This window comes from Triticum aestivum, chromosome 3A (genome assembly GCF_018294505.1).
Source record: "Triticum aestivum cultivar Chinese Spring chromosome 3A, IWGSC CS RefSeq v2.1, whole genome shotgun sequence".
Lineage (NCBI taxonomy): Eukaryota > Viridiplantae > Streptophyta > Magnoliopsida > Poales > Poaceae > Triticum > Triticum aestivum.
Window position 1 is genome coordinate 738,583,605 of NC_057800.1, and position 24,832 is coordinate 738,608,436.

The 24,832-nt window shown below is 43.3% G+C and overlaps 1 long non-coding RNA gene across 1 annotated transcript; it reads left to right on the forward strand.

Annotated features, from left to right (window-relative positions):
* Window positions 1-4,634: 4,634 nt before the first annotated feature.
* Window positions 4,635-8,729, forward strand: LOC123059600 (uncharacterized). Its single transcript, XR_006427494.1, has 4 exons — window positions 4,635-5,028; window positions 5,196-5,290; window positions 7,949-8,025; window positions 8,401-8,729. It is a non-coding gene; the product is annotated as an uncharacterized lncRNA (long non-coding RNA).
* Window positions 8,730-24,832: the final 16,103 nt, after the last annotated feature.

The window sequence follows — 24,832 nt, forward strand, 5'->3', positions numbered from 1 at the left end:
TGTGTAGTGTGCTTGAGACCAAGAATATCCGTCCCTGCATATTATTGAGTCACTTCCAAGAGTGCCTTTTCCAGTCAGTCTCCCCTCATACCGCGATTTAGGGAGACCTATCTTCTTAAGGCCAGGAATGAAGTCAACACAAAACCCGATAACATCCTCTGTTTGATGGCCCATGGAGATGCTTCCTTCTGGCCTAGCGCGGTTACGGACATATTTCTTTAGGACTCCCATGAACCTCTCAAAGGGGAACATATTGTGTAGAAATACGGGCCCCAGGATGACAATCTCGTCGACTAGATGAACTAGGACGTGCGTCATGATATTGAAGAAGGATGGTGGGAACACCAGCTCGAAACTGACAAGACATTGCGCCACATCACTCCTTAGCCTTGGTACGATTTCTGGATCGATCACCTTCTGAGAGATTGCATTGAGGAATGCACATAGCTTCACAATGGCTAATCGGACGTTTTCCGGTAGAAGCCCCCTCAATGCAACCGGAAGCAGTTGCGTCATAATCACGTGGCAGTCATGAGACTTTAGGTTCTGAAACTTTTTCTCTGGCATATTTATTATTCCCTTTATATTCGACGAGAAGCCAGTCGTGACCTTCATACTGAGCAGGCATTCAAAGAAGATTTCTTTCTCTTCTTTCGTAAGAGCGTAGCTGGCAGGACCTTTATACTGCTTCGGAGGCATGCCGTCTTTTTCGTGCAAACGTTGCAGGTCCTCCCGTGCCTCAGGTGTATCTTTTGTCTTCCCATACACGCCCAAGAAGCCTAGCAGGTTCACGCAAAGGTTCTTCGTCACGTGCATCACGTCGATTGAAGAGCGGACCTCTAGGTCTTTCCAGTAGGGTAGGTCCCAAAATATAGATTTCTTCTTCCACATGGGTGCGTGTCCCTCAGCGTCATTCGGAACAGCTAGTCCGCCGGGACCCTTTCCAAAGATTACGTGTAAATCATTGACCATAGCAAGTACGTGATCACCGGTACGCATGGCGGGCTTCTTCCGGTGATCTGCCTCGCCTTTGAAATGCTTGCCTTTCTTTCGACATTGATGGTTGGTCGGAAGAAATCGACGATGGCCCAGGTACACATTCTTCCTGCATTTGTCCAGGTATATACTTTCAGTGTCATCTAAACAGTGCGTGCATGCGTGGTATCCTTTGTTTGTCTGTCCTGAAAGGTTACTGAGAGCGGGCCAATCGTTGATGGTCACGAACAGCAACGCCTTTAGGTTAAATTCCTCCTGTCTGTGCTCATCCCACGTACGTACACCGTTTCCATTCCACAGCTGTAAAAGTTCTTCAACTAATGGCCTTAGGTACACATCAATGTCGTTGCCGGGTTGCTTAGGGCCTTGGATGAGAACTGGCATCATAATGAACTTCCGCTTCATGCACATCCAAGGAGGAAGGTTATACATACATAGAGTCACGGGCCAGGTGCTGTGATTGCTGCTCTGCTCCCCGAAAGGATTAATGCCATCCGCGCTTAAAGCAAACCATACATTCCTTGGGTCCTTTGCAAACTCATCCCAGTACTTTCTCTCGATTTTTCTCCACTGCGACCCGTCAGCGGGTGCTCTCAACTTCCCATCTTTCTTCCGGTCCTCACTGTGCCATCGCATCAACTTGGCATGCTCTTCGTTTCTGAACAGACGTTTCAACCGTGGTATTATAGGAGCATACCACATCACCTTCGCAGGAACCCTCTTCCTGGGGGGCTCGCCGTCAACATCACCAGGGTCATCTCGTCTGATCTTATACCGCAATGCACCGCATACCGGGCATGCGTTCAGATCCTTGTATGCACCGCGGTAGAGGATGCAGTCATTAGGGCATGCATGTATCTTCTCCACCTCCAATCCTAGAGGGCATACGACCTTCTTTGCTGCGTATGTACTGTCGGGCAATTCGTTATCCTTTGGAAGCTTCTTCTTCAATATTTTCAGTAGCTTCTCAAATCCTTTGTCAGCCACAGCATTCTCTGCCTTCCACTGCAGCAATTCCAGTACGGTACCGAGCTTTGTGTTGCCATCTTCGCAATTGGGGTACAACCCTTTTTTGTGATCCTCTAACATGCGATCGAACTTCAGCTTCTCCTTTTGACTTTCGCATTGCGTCCTTGCATCGACAATGACCCGGCGGAGATCATCATCATCGGGCACATCGTCTGGTTCCTCTTGATCTTCAGCAGCTTCACCCGTTGCAGCATCATTGGGCACATCGTCTGGTTCCTCTTGATCTTCACCAGCTCCCCCCCGTTGCAGCATCACCGTATTCAGGGGGCACATAGTTGTCATCGTACTCTTCTTCTTCGCCGTCTTCCATCATAACCCCTATTTCTCCGTGCCTCGTCCAAACATTATAGTGTGGCATGAAACCCTTGTAAAGCAGGTGGGAGTGAAGGATTTTCCGGTTAGAGTAAGACCTCGTATTCCCACATTCAGTGCATGGACAACACATAAAACCATTCTGCTTGTTTGCCTCAGCCGCATCGAGAAACTCATGCACGCCCTTAATGTACTCGGAGGTGTGTCTGTCACCGTACATCCATTGCCGGTTCATCTGCGTGCATTATATATAATTAAGTGTCCAAATTAATAGAAGTTCATCATCACATTAAAACCAAAGTACATACATAGTTCTCATCTAACAACATATAGCTCTCCAGAGCATCTAATTAATTAAACCATACATTGAAACTATGTAAAACATTTCAATGCGAAAACAAATGCGATCATAATCGCAACCAAGGTAACAATTGATCCAACGGCATAATGATACCAAGCCTCGGTATGAATGGCATATTTTCTAATCTTTCTAATCTTCAAGCGCATTGCATCCATCTTGATCTTGTGATCATCGACGACATCCGCAACATGCAACTCCAATATCATCTTCTCCTCCTCAATTTTTTTATTTTTTCCTTCAACAAATTGTTTTCTTCTTCAACTAAATTTAACCTCTCGACAATAGGGTCGGTTGGAATTTCCGATTCACATACATCCTACATAAATAAAATCTATGTCACGTTGGTCGGCATAATTTTCATAAACAATAAATGAACCAATAGTTATAAAGATAATATATATACCACATCCGAATCATAGACAGGACGAGGGCCGACGGGGGCGGATACCAAAACCATCGCACTATATAAGATGCAATAATAAAAGTAAGAAAATAATACAAGTATCTATGTAAACATACAAGTAAGAATATTTTTCCTTTCAGAAAGAAGATAAGAACAAGAGGCTCACCACGGTGGTGCCGGCGATGAGCTCGGCGCGGGTGATCGACGGCGGTGAAGACGGGGACGGGGCGTGACGGACCGCTAAACCTAGACAAATATTGAGGAAAATGGAGCTTGGAGGTCGAGCTTGGAGAGGAGAAAGCTTAAGTAGTGTGGCTCGGGCATTCCATCGAACACCTTGTGTGCATAGGAGGTGAGCTAGAGCACCACCAAGCCCTCTCCCCCTCGGCCAGAAAAAACAGAGCAGTGTGCTCTGCTCTTACGCGAGGGGGTATATATAGGCACCTCATTGGTCCCGGTTGGTGGCATGAACCGGGACTAAAGGGGAGCCTTTGGTCCCGGTTCAAGCCACCAACCGGGACCAATGGTGGTGGGCCAGGCGCGAGGCCCATTGGTCCCGGTTCGTCCCACCAACCGAGACCAAAAGGTCCAGATGAACCGAGACCAATGGCCAATGTGGCCCGGCCGGCCCCCCTGGGCTCACGAACCGGGTCCAATGCCCCCATTGGTTCCGGTTCTGGACTGAACTGGGACTAATGGGCTGACCCGGCCTGGACCGTTCCCCCTTTTCTACTAGTGTGCTTTGCACACAAGTGACTAGCGAGTGTCCTTGAGAAGATTAAAACAACACTAACTTGACAAACTATTGTTGTGGTTTTCATGCGTAGGTAAGAACGGTTCTTGCTCAGCCCATAGCAGCCACATAAAACTTGCAACAACAAAGTAGAGGACATCTAACTTGATATGGTCAAGACATGATGCTATATTTTGTTGTATGAGATGATCATGTTTTGTAACCGAGTTATCGGCAACTGGTAGGAGCAATATGGTTGTCGCTTTATTGTACGCAATGCAATTGCCCTGTAATTGCTTTACTTTATCACTAAGCGGTACCGATAGTCGTAGAAGCAATAGTTGGCGAGACGACAACGATGCTACGATGGTGATCAAGGTGTTGCGTCGGTGATGATGGTGATCATGACGGTGCTTCGGAGATGGAGATCACAAGCGCAAGATCACTACACCACAACACCGAATTGGGGGCAATTAACTGCCGGGAGAAATACAAGAATGAGGGCAAACCATCTGCCAGGGATCTTGTTACTGCCGGTAGAAGTACATAACGGCGGAGAAACTGCCGGTAGAAGTTAATCAGCAAGGGCATGCACACTGCCAGTAATAATGTCCACATCTTAGGTCATGAAAACTGCCGGGAGAACTGAACTACGGCCCACTATCTGTCGGGCCTGCCTGTGGCGCGAGCCCAAAATAATATTTGGCCCAAACGCGCGCTGGCGCGGGCGAGCGCGTGACATTTCCACTCAAAAGAATTACAGCCACCGCTCAAAAAAAGAGAAGAATTAGAGCCACCACACAACCTATTCTCCCCCAAATCGGCCCCTTCCTAAACATCCTCGTCGACCGCCGCCGCCGCCCCCTCTGCCGTTGACCACGCCCTCCACCTCCCCCCCTTTGGTTGACCTGGGTGACCCCATCGGGATCTATGGTGGTGGTGCTTGGAGCTCGGCATCGCCTCCCTCGATACGCCTCTGGTTTGCGAGGTCGTCGTTGCCTCCTCCCTTCTACACCACCACCAGAACTGGTCGACGATGTCGGTCGCCTCCATCTCTTCTTTACAGTCCATCACGTCGACGAGCATACGCCCCCACCACGGCTTCCTCCCCGCCAACGGCAAGCGTGGTGTCCCATCTCTACTGTGTTGGTACAATACTTTCCTCAGATCCGTCTTGGTGGAAACCCGATGCAGGTGAGATCTTCCTTACCAAGGTTGTTAATCTTTTCTTCTCTGTTCGATGAGAACTCATGGTACTCGTTGTCCAGTTCTCCTTACGAAGGCAGATTTTTCCCTTCCAGCGAGTTACTACTGAGCGTGTTCCTTATTGTTTTTTTCCTTTTCCTACCAAATTGATGCAGGTGCTATTAGTGAAAGGATTGGAGACTGGTTCTAGCAGTGGTTGGTTTGTTCGAGGAATTCCTGGTGCTCGTGATTAGTAAAGGGTTTCAGCCAGGTTAGTGTATATTTCATTTTGTTATCTTAATATGCAAGTATATGTGCCTACTTCATTTGCTTGTATCCATCCTTCTTAGTACATGGATCGGTCTATATTTATTCAGGTTCAGACATTGCGCAACTGAAGACTGTGTATACTAGTCAAAGGCACGAGCTATGCACGTGTTCTTCACTCACTCATCCGTTTATTTGAGCAACATTTATTTTCAGATGGGAGTAGTATGTATGCTGTTGAGTGTTAAATCCCTTCCAAAGGATTGGCAAGTTGCTGCTTCAAAAATTGGTAGATACAAACGATTAGTGCTCTGTACAAGCTAATTGTTTATAGAAGGAAGGTTACTCTAGTCATCGTTGTTTCCCGATCATAGCCACAAAAGATATTGAATAGCAGAGTTTCACCAGTGGGCCCATTTGGAACTGTCAAGATTCCAGAAAGGTCCTGGAGTCGTTTTGGCACTTGCCCGTACATAGCGAATCTAAGAAATGTCAACCATTAGATCTCTTGGGCAAGGTACTGATGAATGGTGGATATTCATTTTATGGAACAAATCAATGACTTGTATTTGCTCTGGAGTCTGGGCGGACTGCTAATCCAAATTCAAAAAATTATGTACTATAGTAGTAGGGGAATGTAGCGCTCTATAAAGTTTTTGGTGCCACCATCTGGAAGAGCTAAATTTATAGACATGAGTGTGGATTTGATATTAAAAATTTCTCTAAAAAAGTAGCTACTTTTCTTGCCCTGATTTACCATCTAGCTAATTGTTTCATAGGAGTTCAATACTGAGGTAACATTTTTTTCTCTCAAACTTGTGCTTGAATGTACCAATGAAGATGCATTTCACAACTCTATTTCTTGGTGCCAATGGGTATTCTTCCATTTACTATGATTAAGTGCTCTTTGTGCTAATTCTGGATGTTAAAAGAAAACAAACTTTGACTAATGAACATGTAGTTGGAATGAACAAGTACCCTTGTTTATCTCCATTGATCGATTGATGTCAGATCATTTAGTTCACTCGTTATCACGCACATATACTTGTACATGTAAGAAAAGCAATCAGATAGAGAATTTCTTTCTGTCTCTTCTCTGTTTGCTACAAATATAGACTGAAAGTGGAGTACTGCTTCTAGAGTTTAAAGATTTGAACTTGCAAAAGTGTTAGTTCTCTGATATGAAGTTTATTATTTATGTATTGTGAAAGTTGTTGTCTGAATGTGATATACCCATATATTATATAAAGAACAAGTTCACATTGGTAACAAAAATTATGCTTAAACTTTCATGCCATCTAATAGATAGTAGTTTGTGTATACTTTTCAACTTCACAAGCATTGCAGTAACTACATTGTCACAGGAAATTAGATATTTTGAGAAGCTTCTACAAGATCTTGATATCATTTGTGTTCTATCCCTTGATCCTGTGCTTGAGAAGGTGCTTCCCTAAATTGCACAACTCCGAAAACTTGTACGTGATTTGATTTTCTTCTGGTGGTCACACTTACATCCTTCAAGGAGCATCCTTATCAGTTATTACAGTAAATTTGTCGATTTTGCATTGTAATTGCTATTTGCACTATTAGGAGTATCTCCTGGAAAAAATCTTCTATAGACAAACGTGACTAATGTATGTGTGTTGTGTTAGATATAGATTTGGTTATGAGTTACTGCTTTTTGTGCTCATGGGGAAATTAGTCATTCCAGGATCTCAAGATTGTAGTATTTTGCACAAATTTGTGAAGTTCAACGCCTTAGTGTCATGGCTCGGGACTAAATGTTCTTGAGTTATCACATCAAAACTTGAGATGTGAAAATCAAACTACTTTTGCTTACTTGATTCTTTTGAGCGTGCATATGAAACAATGGTTATCTATGTCGCTTGCCTATGCTATCAGCTACTATGATCTATCTTTCATACTTATATACACATTATGCTTGGACATGTGTTGTTTGTGTGAAAGGAAACATCTAGTATTTTGTAATGCTTGAACTCAGGGTAGTCACTCCTTAAATATTTCTCCATTTAATCGAGTAAGGACAGTTCTTCAGAACATTTTATCATTTTCATCTTTTGACATCTTGATAGGAAGCACCATGGAATGTTTGCAGTTTCGATTTATATTGTACGTAAAGGACTGTAGATATGCTCTCTGCCAGTGAAAACTTCTAAATGATCTATGCACTATGGCAGTGCCGCAGTGGATACTTCTAAATGACTGCACACATGTTTTTATTAAGTCTTATCAGTATAGGGAGTTCAATAATCTTTTGGTGATAAACAAGCGGATGCTACAACTGAATACTAAATCATTAAAACGCTGTAGGAGTTTTACAAGCAAGCTTTGGGTAAAAAGATTTTTGTATTGTGCTGTTTATTCCCATTGGTCGATTGATGTGAGATCATCTAGTTCAACTGTCATCATGCACATATACTGTTACATGGAAGAAAAATAACTAGCTAGAGAACTTATTTATGTCTCCTTTCATTTTGCTGCTAAGACAGACTGAAAGTGGAGTACTCTTCTAGAGTTTAATTGTTAGTACATGCTAATTTTATAAGGTTGGGGTCTTCAATCTAGTTTTTACTCAATAAGTTACTGTTTCTTAAGAATAACATGAAGCATGGATTCTTATATGTTCCATGTATTATGTCAGGGCAAGTAATTATCAGCTGAGCAAAGGCTACAAGATGCTAGGAGGAGAAGTTTGAATGGAGGCAGAGAGTACACTAGGTAAGTCATATATCCAACCTAAACTTGTTTACTCATTTTTTATTTTTGTTCTAGTCTGAGTCCAAAAAGATGGTTTGACAAATGGGGGTGACATTCTGTACACATGCGTGCATCTACCATTCATGCTTGTGAAGCACTTTTAAAAATAAAATGAATATGGCCAAATTTGGGTTCCAATTTTTGCCATGCTGTCATGACTTCGTATTAGTTTGCCCCCTTTAACATGTAAAAATATGAACCTGACCATATTTTATTTGGAACATTTAGATGATGTGTCAGAATGAAAACAAAAGGCAACGATGAGAAGGAAAACAAACGGCAATCTACTTACATCTGATATGTAAATTCTAATGTGCCAAAAATTTCTCTTTTCAGGAAACAGAATGGAAAAAGGAAGAGAATACAATGTTGAAGCACAAGAGTGAGAGGCTAGCGGAAGTTAAATCAATAAACTATAAGCATTTTGAATGATTAGGGCCTCGTGTTGTTGGGAACATTACAACCATGGGGAAAGCTAATTTTGGTTGCTAGTTTAGCATAGAACACTATATGCTCATTTTGGTCGTGTCGCATCCAAAAACATATGTAATTTTCCTTTTGTTGCACAACACCCTTATATATGGGCGTTTCTAGGAACATATGTATTTGGTTGTTAATTTCATTGAATGAAGTTAAGTTTTACGAAGAGGTCCATATGTGAATTATGAAATAGTGTCATTTGTCTGGATTGCCTGGAAAAATGAATGCATATTAAATTAGCGATTTGTTGCCCAGATCAATTTGCTTTTGCTAGTGAAATCAATGTGATGGCATATGAATTGCCGGGTAAACAAGCTTGCGCCGGCAGTTACATTGCCACTAAATGTAGTTTATATGCCACGGCAAATCTGCTGGGAGAAAATAAACTGCCGGCAAATAAATGTGTGGGGGCAGTATAACTGCCGGGAGAAGTTTATCTGCCGGGAGAAGTAATTCCCGGTAGCCGTTCTCGTGGCAGTTCTATCTGCCGGGAGAATTGCTCTCCCGACAGTTTATCTGCCCTCTTAAGGGGTTTCTCCCGGCAGATTACATGCCATTGCATTGGTGTTGTGGTGTAGTGGATGATGATGGCCATATCATATCACTTATATTGATTACATTTGATGTTTAGCTTTTATGCATCTTATTTTGCTTACATCGACGGTAGCATTATAAGATGATCTCTCACTAAATTTCAAGGTACAAGTGTTCTCCCTGAGTATGCACCATTGCGAAAGTTCGTCCTGCCGAGACACCATGTGATGATCAGGTGTGATAAGCTCTACGTTCACATACAACGGGTTGATACATCTCCAACGTATCTATAATTTTTGATTGCTCCATGCTATATTATCTACTGTTTTGGACTATATTAGGCTTTATTTTCCACTTTTATGTTATTTTTGGGACTAACCTATTAACCGGAGGCCCAGCTCAGAATTGTTGTTTTTTGCCTATTTCAGTGTTTCGAAGAAACGGAATATCAAATAGAATAAAATCTTCGGGAACATGATTTTCTCATCGAACGTGATCCAGGAGACTTGGACCCTGCTCCAAGGAACAAAAGAGGCGGACATGAGGGTGGGCCCCCCTAGGGCGCGCCCCCTGCCTCGTGGGCCCCTCGTTGCTCCTCCGGCATACTTCTTCCTCCTATATATACACACATACCCCCAAACGATCAGGACATGAGCAAAAAAACCTAATTCCACCACCGCAACTTTCTGTATCCACGAGATCCCATCTTGGGGCCTGTTCCGGAACTCCGCCGGAAGAGGGCCGTCATCACGGAGGGCTTCTACATCATCCTAGACCCTCCGATGAAGTGTGAGTAGTTTACCTCAGACCTTCGGGTCCATAGTTAGTAGCTGGATGGCTTCTTCTCTCTCTTTGAATCTCAATACAAAGTTCTCCCCCTCTCTTGTGGAGATCTATTCGATGTAATCTTCTTTTTGCGATGTGTTTGTTGAGACGGATGAATTGTGGGTTTATGATCAAGTCTATCTATGAATAATATTTGAATCTTCTCTGAATTCTTTTATGTATGATTGGTTATCTTTGCAAGTCTCTTCAAATTATCCGTTTGGTTTGGCCAACTAGATTGGTAGTTCTTGCCATGGGAGAAGTGCTTAGCTTTGGGTTCGATCTTGCGGTGTCCTTACCCAGTGACAGAAGGGGCAGCAAGGCACGTATTGTATCGTTGCCATCGAGGATAACAACACGGGGTTTACTTCATATTGCATGAATTTATCTTTCTACATCATGTCATCTTGCTTAAGGCGTTACTCTGTTTTTAACTTAATACTCTAGATCGCTGGATAGCGGTCGATGAGTGGAGTAATAGTAGTAGATGCAGAATCGTTTCGATCTACTTGTCACGGACGTGATGCCTATATACATGATCATGCCTAGATATTCTCATAACTATGCTCAATTCTGTCAATTGCTCAACAGTAATTTGTTCACCCACCGTAGAATACTTATGCTCTTGAGAGAAGCCACTAGTGAAACCTATGGCCCCCGGGTCTATTCTCATCATATCATTCTCCATCACTTTCATCTTCCTTTGCTTTTTACTTTGCTTTTACTTTTTACTTTGCATCTTTATACCAAAAATACCAAAAATATTATATCTATCAGATCTCACTCTCGTAAGTGACCGTGAAGGGATTGACAACCCCTAATCGCGTTGGTTGCAAGTAGCTATCGCTTTGTGCAGGTATGAGGGACTTGAGCGTGGGCTCCTACTGGATTGATACCTTGGTTCTCAAAAACCGAGGGAAATACTTACGCTACTCTGCTGCATCATCCCTTCCTCTTCGGGGAAAACCAACGCAAGCTCAAGATGTAGCAAGAAGGATTTCTGGCGCCATTGCCGGGGAGTCTACGCAAAAATTCAACATACCAAGTACCAATCACAATCCCTATCTCTTGCATTACATTATTTGCCATTTGCCTCTCGTTTTCCTCTTCCCGCAATTCACACTTACCGTTTATTTGCCTTCTCTCTCTCTATCCTCCCTCTGTATTTGCCTCTTGTTTGCTCGTGTGCTAGTTTGCTCGCTTGTCGTTATGTCTGAAATTGGGGAAGTTATCGCCAATATGGGCGATAACAATATCATGGAAAATTCTGATGCTCCTGATAAATAACCTACCATCTTTCATACAAAAAAATTCCGTGTTGGTAGTGGTAATATTATTGGAAAAGGAGTTATTCAAGATTTCTTTACTTGTGCCGGTGCTTTACCTTCTATGTGTAGTTATATCCTTCACAGAACTAGTAGTCTTGCGGACGCTATTGCCATGCTTGTAGTTGAACTTGAAAGACAATTCATGCACATGCATCCTTCCATACAAAGGATTTTTCTGAAATTTTCTAATATTGAGCATTCTTCTGTTAAGCGTGTCGCTACTATCTTTTTGGCTCATGAGTTTAGATTCATAATAAGAGAAGCCAAAGAAATCTTTGTGCATTATAGGGTGGACGCTTGCCGTCCTCCCATAGAAACTATCCTCTTTGATCAAGAAGAAATAATGCGTTTTCAATCTCTAGATTATATTGCTTTCAATGAAAATCTTAGAAGAAGGGTTCCTACCAATGTTTTAGTTGATAGAATTTCTGAACTTAATGATGATTTGGCTATTCGAAATAATGAGCTAGGATATTCTCTTGAATATAGGCTTACAAAGTTCTGTCAAAAGAATGCTTATAATGATGAATTGGTTGTGCATTATGAAGGACCAAAGGAGGAACCTATACCTCCCAAGGTTGATCTTGGGGACTTTTGTCCCGTTAAATTTAGTCCTTTTGATTACTTTTGCTTTCCTCAAAGAAAGCTTGCTGCTGAACGTAGATAATATGAAATGAGTTTTAATAATCTATCTTACTATTATGGCAATACCTAGATCTATCCTCGCTTTTATGCCTAGCTAGGGGCGTTAAATGATAGCGCTTGTTGGGAAGCAACCCAATTTTATTTTTATTCCTTGCTTTTTGCTCCTGCTTAGTAATAACTGTATTATTTAGCCTCTTTTTTGATTGTGTTTTTTGTGTTTAATTAGTGTTTGTGCCAAGTAGAACCGCTGGGAAGACTTGGGGAAAGTCTTGTTGAACTTGCTGTAAAAAACAGAAACTTTAGCGCTCATGAGAACTGTTGTAATTTTTATTTGAAGAGTGCTGTTCAGTTAATTATTTTTACAGATGATTAATAGATAAATTACTCAAGTCCATAAATTTATTTTAGAATTTTTGGGGTTCCAGATCTTGCGCTAGCTACAGATTACTACAGACTGTTCTGTTTTTGACAGATTCTGTTTTTCGTGTGTTGTTTGCTTATTTTGATGAATCTATGGCTAGTAAAATAGTTTATAATCCATAGAGAAGTTGTAATACAGTAGGTTTAACTCCAATATAAATAAATAATGAGTTCATTACAGTACCTTGAAGTGGTCTTTTGTTTTCTTTCGCTAACGGAGCTCACGAGTTTTCTATTTTGAGTTTTGTGTTGTGAAGTTTTCAAGTTTTGGGTGAATTCTTTTGATGGATCATGGAACAAGGAGTGGCAAGAGCCTAAGCTTGGGTATGCCCATGGAACCCCCAAGATAATCCAAGGACACCAAAAAGTCAAAGCTTGGGGATGCCCCGGAAGGCATCCCCTCTTTCGTCCACTTCCATCGGTAATTTACTTGGAGCTATATTTTTATTCACCAACATGATATGTGTTTTTCTTGGAGCATCTTGTATTATTTGTGCCTTTGTGTCTTAGTATGCCACAATCATGCTTGCTGTACACACCTTTTGAGAGAGCCATACATGAATTAAAATTTGATAGAATACTCTATGTGCTTCACTTATATCTTTTGAGCTAAGTAGTTTTGCTCTATGTGCTTCACTTATATCTTTTGAGCTAGATAATTTTGCTCTATGTGCTTCACTTATATCTTTTCAGCTAAGTAGTTTTGCTCTATGCACTTCACTTATATCTTTTGAGTGTTATAATTTTGCTCTATGTGCTTCACTTAGATCTTTTAGAGCACGGTGGTGGATTTGTTTTAAAGAAACTATTGATCTCTCATGCTTCACTTAAATTATTTTGAGAGTCTCTTAATAGCATGGTAATTTGCTTCATAATAACATGCTTGGTATTCAAGATTTGTGAAACTTTCTTTTGAGTGTGTTGAATACTAAGAAAAGATTGAAGCATGATAATTGTTTTGAGATATGGAGGTGATAATATTAAAGTCATTCTAGTTGAGTAGTTGTGAATTGAAAGAATACTTGTGTTAAAGTTTGTGATTCCCGTAGCATGCACGTATGGTGAACCGTTATGTTATGAAGTTAGAGCATGATTTGTTTATTGATTGTCTTCCTTATGAGTGGCGGTCAGGGACGAGCGATGGTCTTTTCCTACCAATCTATCCCCCTAGGAGCATGCGCGTAATACTTTGCTTTGATAACTTCTAGATTTTTGCAATAAGTATATGAGTTCTTTATGACTAATGTTGAGTCCATGGATTATATGCACTCTCACCCTTCCACCTTTGCTAGCCTCTCTAATACCGCGCACCTTTCGCCGGTATCATACACCTACCATATACCTTCCTCAAAACAGCCACCATACCTACCTATTATGGCATTTCCATAGCCATTCTGAGATATATTGCCATGCAACTTTCCACCACCTAGTTCATCATGACACATTCATCATTGTCATATTGCTTAGAATGATCATGTAGTTGACATAGTATTTGTGGCAAAGCCACCGTTCATAATTTCTTCATACTTGTCACTCTTGATTCATTGCATATCCCGGTACACCGCCGGAGGCATCCATATAGAGTCATACTTTGTTTTTGAATCGAGTTGTAATCATTGAGTTGTAAATAAATAAAAGTGTGATGATCATCATTCAATAGAGCATTGTCCCAATAAAAAAAGAAGAAAGGCCAAAGAAAAAAAAGAAGGCACAAAAAAAGAGAAAATAAATAAAAAGGGGCAATGCTACTATCCTTTTTTCCACACTTGTGCTTCAAAGTAGCACCCTGATATAGTGAGTCTCATATATTGTGCTTCAAAGTAGCACCATGTTCTTCATATAGAGAGTCTCATATGTTGTCACTTTCATATACTAGTGGGAATTTTACATTATAGAACTTGGCTTGTATATTCCAATTATGGGCTTCCTCAAAATTGCCCTAGGTCTTCATGAGCAAGCAAGTTGGATGCACACCCACTTAGTTTCTTTTTAAACTTTCATACATTTATAGCTCTAGTGCATCTGTTGCATGGCAATCCCTACTCACTCACATTGATATCTATTGATGGGCATCTCCATAGCCCGTTGATACGCCTAGTTGATGTGAGACTATCTTCCCCTCCTTTTTGTCTTCTCCACAACCACCATTCTATTCCACCTATAGTGCTATATCCATGGCTCAAGCTCATGTATTGCGTAAAGATTGAAAAAGTTAGAGTATGAAACAATTGCTTGGCTTGTCATCGGGGTTGTGCGTGATTTAAATACTTTGTGTGGTGAAGATGGAGCATAGCCAGACTATATGATTTTGTAGGGATAACTTTCTTTGGCCATGTTATTTTGAGAAGACATAATTGCTTTGTTAGTATGCTTGAAGTATTATTATATTTATGTCAATATAAACTTTTTTCTTGAATCTTTCGAATCTGAATATTCATACCACAATTAAGAAGATTTACATTGAAATTATGCCAAGTAGCACTCCGCATCAAAAATTCTCTTTTTATCATTTACCTACTCGAGGACGAGGAGGAATTAAGCTTGGGGATGCCTGATACGTCTCCAACGTATCTATAATTTTTGATTGCTCCATGCTATATTATCTACTGTTTTGGACTATATTGTGCTTTATTTTCCACTATTATATTATTTTTGGGACTAACCTATTAACCGGAGGCCCAGCCCAGAATTGTTGTTTTTGCCTATTTCACTGTTTCGAAGAAACGGAATATCAAATAGAATAAAATCTTCGGGAACATGATTTTCTCATCGAACGTGATCCAGGAGACTTGGACCCTGCTCCAAGGAACAAAAGAGGCGGACACGAGGGTGGGCCCCCCTAGGGCGCGCCCCCCTGCCTCGTGGGCCCCTCGTGGCTCCTCCGACGTACTTCTTCCTCCTATATATACACACGTACCCCCAAACGATCAGAACAGGAGCAAAAAACCTAATTCCACCACCGCAACTTTCTGTATCCACGAGATCCCATCTTGGGGCCTGTTCTGGCGCTCCGCCGGAAGAGGGCCATCATAACGGAAGGCTTCTACATCATCCTAGCCCCTCCGATGAAGTGTGAGTAGTTTACCTCAAACCTTCGGGTCCATAGTTAGTAGCAAGATGGCTTCTTCTCTCTCTTTGAATCTCAATACAAAGTTCTCCCCCTCTCTTGTGGAGATCTATTCGATGTAATCTTCTTTTTGCGGTGTGTTTGTTGAGATCGATGAATTGTGGGTTCATGATCAAGTCTATCTATGAATAATATTTGAATCTTCTCTGAATTCTTTTATGTATGATTGGTTATCTTTGCAAGTCTCTTCGAATTATCCGTTTGGTTTGGCCAACTAGATTGGTAGTTCTTGCCATGGGAGAAGTGCTTAGCTTTGGGTTCGATCTGTTGGAAATATGCCCTAGAGGCAATAATAAAATGGTTGTTATTATATTTCCTTGTTCATGCTATAATTGTGTTATCCGGAAATCATAATACATGTGTGAATATATAGACCACAACATGTCCCTAGTGAGCCTCTAGTTGACTAGCTCGTTGATCAACAGATAGTCATGGTTTCCTGACTATGGACATTAGATGTCATTGATAACGGGATCACATCATTAGAAGAATGATGTGATGGACAAGACCCAATCTTAAGCATAGCACAAGATTGTGTAGTTCGTCTGCTAGAGCTTTTCTAATGTCAAGTATCATTTCCTTAGACCATGAGATCGTGTAACCCCCGGATGCCGTAGGAGTGCTTTGGGTGTACCAAACGTCACAACGTAACTGGGCGACTATAAAGGTATACTACAAGTATCCCCGAAAGTATCTGTTGGGTTGACACGGATCGAGACTGGGATTTGTCACTCCGTATGACAGAGAGGTATCTCTGGGCCCACTTGGTAATGCATCATCATAATGAGCTCAATGTGACCAAGTGTTTGGTCACGGGATCATGCATTACGGTACGAGTAAAGTGACTTGCCGGTAATGAGATTGAATGAGGTATTAGGATACCGACGATCGAATCTCGGGCAAGTAACGTACCGATTGACAAAGGGAATTGAATACGGGATTGATTGAATCGTCGACATCGTGGTTCATCCGATGAGATCATCGTGGAACATGTGGGAGCCAACATGGGTATCCAGATCCCGCTGTTGGTTATTGACCGAAGAGTCGTCTCAGTCATGTCTGCGTGTCTCCCGAACCCGTAGGGTCTACACACTTAAGGTTCAGTGACGCTAGGGTTGTAGAAATATTAGTATGCGGTAACCCAAAAGTTGTTCGGAGTCCCGATGAGATCCCGGAGGTCACGAGGAGTTCCGGAATGGTCCGGAGGTGAAGATTTGTATATAGGAAGTTCAGTTTCGGCCACCGGGAAGGTTTCGTGGGTAATCGATATTGTACCGGGACCACCAGAAGGGTCCCGAGGGTCCACTGGGTGGGGCCACCTATCCCGGAGGGCCCCATGGGCTGAAGTGGGAGGGGAACCAGCCCCTGGTGGGCTGGTGCGCCCCCCCATGGGCCATCCCCTGCGCCTAGGGTTGGAAACCCTAGGGGTGGGGGGCGCCCCACTTGGCTTGGGGGGAAAGTCCCCCTTGGTCGCCCCCCCACCGCCCTTGGAGATCCCATCTCCTAGGGCCGGCGCCCCACCTAGGGGCCCTATATATAGTGGGGGGAGGGAGGTCAGCCGCAACCAAGTCCCTGGCCCCTCCCTCTCCCCTCGTAACACCTCTCTCTCTCTCTCTCGTTGGTGCTTGGCGAAGCCCTACCGAGATCACCGCTGCTTCCACCACCACGTCGTCGTGCTGCTGGATCTCCATCAACCTCTCCTTCCCCTTGCTGGATCAAGAAGGAGGAGACGTCTTCCCAACCATACGTGTGTTGAACGCGGAGGTGCCATCTGTTCGGCGCTCGGTCATCAGTGATTTGGATCATGAAGAGTACGACTCCATCAACCCCGTTCTCTTGAACGCTTCCACTCGCAATCTACAAGGGTATGTAGATGCACTCCCCTCTCCCTCGTTGCTAGATGACTTCATAGATTGATCTTGGTGATGCATAGAAAATTTTAAAATTCTGCTACGTTCCCCAACAGTGGCATCATGAGCCAGGTCTATGCGTAGTATCTATGCACGAGTAGAACACAAGTTGTTGTGGGCGTTGATTTTGTCAATTTACTTGCCGTTACTAGTCTTATCTTGATTCGGCGGCATCATGGGATGAAGCGGCCCGGACCGACCTTACATGTATGCTTACGTGAGACTGGTTCCACCGACTGACAAGCACTAGTTGCATAAGGTGGCTAGCGGGTGTCTGTCTCTCCCACTTCAGTCGGATCGGATTCGATGAATAGGGTCCTTATGAAGGGTAAATAGAAATTGGCAAATCAAGTTGTGGTTTTGGCGTAGGTAAGAAATGTTCTTGCTAGAAACCTATAGCAGCCACGTAAAAACTTGCAACAACAATTAGAGGACGTCTAACTTGTTTTTGCAGCATGTGCCATGTGATGTGATATGGCCAAAAGGATGTGATGAATGATATATGTGATGTATGAGATTGATCATGTTCTTGTAATAGGAATCACGACTTGCATGTCGATGAGTATGACAACCGGCAGGAGCCATAGGAGTTGTCTTAATTTATTTATGACCTGCGTGTTAACATAAATGTCATGTAATTACTTTACTTTATTGCTAAACTGTTAGCCATAGTAGTAGAAGTAATAGATGACGAGACAACTTCATGAAGACACGATGATGGAGATCATGATGATGGAGATCATGGTGTCATGCCGGTGACAATGATGATCATGGCGCCCCAAAGATGGAGATCAAAAGGAGCAAATGATATTGGCCATATCATGTCACTATTTGATTGCATGTGATGTTTATAATGTTTTTGCTTCTTATTTGCTTAGAACGACGGTAGTAAATAAGATGATCTCTCACAATAATTTCAAGAAAGTGTTCCCCCTAACTGTGCACTGTTGCTAAGGTCTGTTGTTCCGAAGCACCACGTGATGATCGGGTGTGATAGGTTCTAACGTTCGCATACAACGGGTGTAAGCCAGATTTACACACGCAATACACTTAGGTTGACTTGACGAGCCTAGCATGTACATACATGGCCTCGGAACATGGAAGACCGAAAGGTCGAACATGAGTCGTATAGAAGATACGATCAACATGAAGATGTTCACCGATGATGACTAGTCCTTCTCACGTGATGATCGGACACGGCCTAGTTGAATCGGATCATGTATCACTTAGATGACTAGAGGGATGTCTATCTGAGTGGGAGTTCATTGAATAATTTGATTAGATGAACTTAATTATCATGAACTTAGTCTAAAATCTTTGCAATATGTCTTGTAGGTCAAATGGCCCACGCTAATGTTGCCCTCAACTTCAACACGTTCCTAGAGAAAACCAAGCTAAAAGACGATGGCAGCAACTACACGGACTGGGTCCTTAACCTGAGGATTATCCTCACAGCTGCCAGGAAAGCATATGTCCTTGATGCACCGCTAGGTGAAGCACCTGTTTTCCCTCCAAAACAAGACATTATGAACCCTTGGCAGATACGTAGTGATGATTACTCCCTGGTTCAGTGCGGCATGCTTTACAGCTTAGAACCGGGGCTCCAAAAGCGTTTTGAGCAACACGGAGCATATGAGATGTTCCTAGAGCTGAAAATGGTTTTCCAAGATCACACCCGGGTCGAGAGATATGAAGTCTCCGACAAGTTATACAGTTGTAAGATGGAGGAGAACAGTTCTGTCAGCGAGCACATACTCAAAATGTCTGGGCTGCATAACCGCTTGTCTCAGCTAGGAGTTAATCTCCCGGACGATGCGGTCGTTGACAGAATCCTTCAGTCGCTCCCACCTAGCTACAAGAGCTTTGTGATGAACTTGAATATGCAGGGGATGGAAAAGACCATTTCCGAGGTATATTCAATGCTGAAATCAGCGGAGGTGGAAATCAAAAAGGAACATCAAGTGTTGATGGTGAATAAAACCACTAAGTTCAAGAAAGGCAAGGGTAAAAAGAACTTCAAGAAGGACGGCAAGGGAGTTGCTGCACCCGGTAAGCAAGCTGCCGGGAAGAAGTCAAAGAATGGACCCAAGCCTGAGACTGAGTGCTTTTATTGCAAGGGAAACGGTCACAGGAAGCGGAATTTCCCCCAAGTACTTAGCTGAAAAGAAGGCCGGCAATACCAAATGTATATGTGATATACATGTTATTGATGTGTACCTTACCAGCACTCGTAGTAGCTCCTGGGTATTTGATACCGGTGCAGTTGCTCATATTTGTTACTCAAAACAGGAACTGTGGAATAAACAGAGAGTGGCGAAGGACGAGGTCACGATGCGCGTCGGGAATGGTTCCAAGGTCGATGTGATCGCCGTCGGCACGCTACCTCTACATTTACCTACGGGATTAGTTTTAAACCTCAATAATTGTTATTTAGTACCAGCTTTGAGCATGAACATTGTATCTGGATCTCGTTTAATACGAGATGGCTACTCATTTAAATCCGAGAATAATGGTTGTTCTATTTATATGAGAGATATGTTTTATGGTCATGCCCCGCTGGTCAATGGTTTATTCTTAATGAATCTCGAACGTGATGTTACACATATTCATAGTGTGAATACCAAAAGATGTAAGATTGATAATGATAGTCCCACATATCTGTGGCACTGCCGCCTTGGTCACACCGGTGTCAAACGCATGAAGAAGCTCCATACAGATGGACTTTTGGAATCTCTTGATTTCGAATCATTTGACACGTGCAAAGCATGCCTCATGGGTAAAATCACCAAGACTCCGTTCTCCGGAACAATGGAGCGAGCAACCAACTTATTGGAAATTATACATACTGATCTATGCGGTCCAATGAGCGTTGAGACTCGCGGTGGCTATCGTTATGTTCTCACACTCACTGATGACTTAAGTAGATATGGGTATGTCTATTTAATGAAACACAAGTCTGAGACCTTTGAAAAGTTCAAGGAATTTCAGAATGAGGTAGAGAATCAACGTGACCAAAAGATAAAATTCTTACGATCAGATCGTGGGGGAGAATATTTAAGTCACGAATTTGGTACGCACTTAAGGAAATGTGGAATCGTTTCACAACTCACGCCGCCTGGAACACCTCGGCGTAAGGGTGTTTCTGAACATCGTAATCGCACTCTATTGGATATGGTACGATCTATGATGTCACTCACTGATTTACCGCTATCATTTTGGGGATACGCTCTAGAGACAGCTACATTCACTTTAAATAGGGCGCCGTCTAAATCCGTTGAGACGACACCGTATGAATTATGGTTTGAGAAGAAACCTAAGCTGTTGTTTCTAAAAGTTTGGGGATGTGATGCTTATGTCAAGAAACTTCAACCTAAAAAGCTCGAACCCAAGTCGGAAAAATGCGTCTTCATAGGATACCCTAAGGAAACCATTGGGTATACCTTCTACCTCAGATCCGAAGGCAAGATCTTTGTTGCCAAGAACGGGTCCTTTCTGGAGAAAGAGTATCTCTCGAGAGAAGTAAGTGGGAGGAAAGTAGAACTCGATGAAGTACTGCCTCCAGAACCGGAAAGTAGCGCAGCTCAGGAAGATGTTCTTGTGGTGCCTGCACCGACTAGAGAGGAAGTTAATGATGATAATCAAGGTACTTTGGATCAAGTTGCTACTGAACTTCGAAGGTCCACAAGGACACGTTCCACACCAAAATGGTATGGCAACCCTGTCCTAGAAATCATGTTGTTAGGCAACGGTGAACCTTCGAGCTATGAAGAAGCAATGGTGGGCCCAGATTCCAACAAATGGCTTGAAGTCGTGCAATCCGAGATTGGATCCATGTATGAAAACAAAATATGGACTTTGACAGACTCGCCCGATGATCGGCGAGCGATAGAGAATAAATGGATCTTTAAGAAGAAGACGGACGCGGATGGTAATGTTATCATCTATAAGGCTAGACTTGTCGCTAAGGGTTATCGACAAGTTCAAGGGGTTGACTACGAGGAGACCTTCTCACCCGTAGCAAAGCTGAAGTCTGTCCGAATCATGTTAGCAATTGCCGCATACTATGATTATGAGATTTGGCAAGTGGACGTCAAAACGACATTCCTTAATGGCTTTCTTAAGGAAGAATTGTATATGATGCAGCCGGAAGGTTATGTCGATCCTAAGAATGCTAACAAGGTATGCAAGCACCAGCGCTCCATCTATGGGCTGGTGCAAGCATCTCGGAGTTGGAACATTCACTTTAATGAAATTATCAAAGCGTTTGGGTTTATGCAGACTTATGGAGAAGCCTGCGTTTACAAGAAAGTGAGTGGGAGCTCTGTAGCATTTCTCATATTATATGTGGATGACATACTTTTGATGGGAAATGATATAGAACATTTGGACGGTATTAAGGCCTACTTGAACAAGTGTTTTTCAATGAAGGACCTTGGAGAAGCTGCTTATATATTAGGCATCAAGATCTATAGAGATAGATCGAGACGCCTCATTGGTCTTTCACAAGGTACATACCTTGACAAGATATTGAAGAAGTTCAATATGGATCAGTCCAAGAAGGGGTTCTTGCCTATATTGCAAGGTGTGAGATTGAGCACAGCTCAATGCCCGACCACGGCAGAAGATAGAGAAAAGATGAGTGTCGTCCCCTATGCCTCGGCCATAGGGTCTATCATGTATGCCATGCTGTGTACCAGACCTAATGTAAACCTTGCCATAAGTTTGGTAGGAAGGTACCAAAGTAATCCCGGCATGGAACACTGGACAGCGGTCAAGAATATCCTGAAGTACTTGAAAAGGACTAAGGATATGTTTCTCGTCTATGGAGGTGACGAAGAGCTCGTCGTAAAGTGTTACGTCGATGCTAGCTTCGACACAGATCTGGATGACTCTAAGTCACAAACCGGATACGTGTATATTTTGAATGGTGGGGAAGTCAGCTAGTGCAATTGCAAACAAAGCGTCGTGGCGGGATCTACATGTGAAGCGGAGTACATGGCAGCCTCGGAGGCAGCACAAGAAGCAATCTGGGTGAAAGAGTTCATTACCGACCTAGGAGTTATTCCCAATGCGTCGGGCCCAATGACTCTCTTCTGTGACAACACTGGAGCTGTTGCCCTTGCCAAGGAGCCCAGGTTTCACAGGAATACCAGGTATATCAAGGGTCGCTCCAACTCCATTCGTGAAAATGTTCAAAATGGAGACATAGATATTTGCAAAGTGCATACGGACCTGAATGTCACAGATCCGTTGACTAAACCTCTTCCTCGAGCAAAACATGATCAACACCAGAACTCTATGGGTGTTCGATTCATCACAATGTAACTAGATTATTGACTCTAGTGCAAGTGGGAGACTGTTGGAAATATGCCCTAGATGCAATAATAAAATGGTTATTATTATATTTCCTTGTTCATGATAATTGTCTATTGTTGATGCTATAATTGTGTTATCCGGAAATCGTAATACATGTGTGAATATATAGACCACAACATGTCCCTAGTGAGCCTCTAGTTGACTAGCTCCTTGATCAACAGATAGTCATGGTTTCCTGACTATGGACATTAGATGTCATTGATAACAGGATCACATCATTAGAAGAATGATGTGATGGACAAGACCCAATCTTAAGCATAGCACAAGATCGTGTAGTTCGTCTGCTAGAGCTTTTCTAATGGCAAGTATCATTTTCTTAGACCATGACATCGTGTAACCCCCGGATGCCGTAGGAGTGCTTTGGGTGTACCAAACGTCACAACGTAACTGGGTGACTATAAAGGTATACTACAGGTATCCCCTAAAGTATCTGTTGGGTTGACACGGATCGAGACTGGGATTTGTCACTCCGTATGACGGAGAGGTATCTCTGGGCCCACTCGGTAATGCATCATCATAATGAGCTCAATGTGACCCAGTGTTTGGTCACGGGATCATGCATTACTGTACGAGTAAAGTGACTTACCGGTAACGAGATTGAACGAGGCATTGGGATACCAATGATCGAATCTCGGGCAAGTAACGTACCGATTGACAAAGGGAATTGAATACGGGATTGATTGAATCATAGACATCGTGGTTCATCCGATGAGATCATCGTGGAACATGTGGGAGCCAACATGGGTATCCAGATCCCGCTGTTAGTTATTGACCGGAGAGTCGTCTCAGTCATGTCTGCGTGTCTCCCGAACCCATAGGGTCTACACACTTAAGGTTCGGTGACACTAGGGTCGTAGAGATATTAGTATGCGGTAACCCGAAAGTTGTTCGGAGTCCCGGATGAGATCCCGGACGTCATGAGGAGTTCCGGAATGGTCCGGAGGTGAAGATTTATATATAGGAATTTCAGTTTCGGCCACCGCGAAGGTTTCGAGGGTAATCGGTATTGTACTGGGACCACCGGAAGGGTCCAGGGGGTCCACCGGGTGGGGCCACCTATCCCGGAGGGCCCCATAGGCTGAAGTGGGAGGGGAACCAGCCCCTGGTGGGCTGGTGCGCCCCCCTCCATGGGCCTTCCCCTGCGCCTAGGGTTGGAAACCCTAGGGGTGGGGGGCGCCCCACTTGGCTTGGGGGGCAAGTCCCCCTTGGCCGCCGCCCCCCCTTGGAGATCCCATCTCCTAGGGCCGGCGCCCCCCTAGGGGCCCTATATATAGTGGGGGGAGGGAGGGCAGCCGCAACCAAGTCCCTGGCCCCTCCCTCTCCCCTCGTAACACCTCTCTCTCTCTCTCTCTCTCTCGTTGGTGCTTGGCGAAGCACTGCCGAGATCACCGCTGCTTCCACCACCACGCCGTCGTGCTGCTGGATCTCCATCAACCTCTCCTTCCCCTTTCTAGATCAATAAGGAGGAGACGTATTCCCGACCGTACGCGTGTTGAACGCGGAGGTGCCGTCCGTTCGGCGCTCGGTCATCGGTGATTTGGATCACGACGAGTACGATTCCATCAACCTCGTTCTCTTGAACGCTTCCGCTCACGATCTACAAGGGTATGTAGATGCACTCCCCTTTCCCTCATTGCTAGATGACTCCATAGATTGATCTTGGTGATGCGTAGAAAATTTTAAAATTCTGCTACGTTCCCCAACATGATCTTGCGGTGTCCTTACCCAGTGACAGAAGGGGCAGCAAGGCACGTATTGTATCGTTGCCATCGAGATAACAAGATGGGGTTTATTTCATATTGCATGAATTTATCTCTCTACATCATGTCATCTTGCTTAAGGCGTTACTCTGTTTTTAACTTAATACTCTAGATGCATGCTGGATAGCGGTCGATGAGTGGAGTAATATTAGTAGATGCAGAATCGTTTCGATCTACTTGTCACGGACGTGATGCCTATATACATGATCTTGCCTAGATATTCTCATAACTATGCTCAATTTTGTCAATTGCTCAACAGTAATTTGTTCACCCACTGTAGAATACTTATGCTCTTGAGAGAAGCCACTAGTGAAACCTATGGCCCCCGGGTCTATTCTCATCATATCAATCTCCATCACTTTC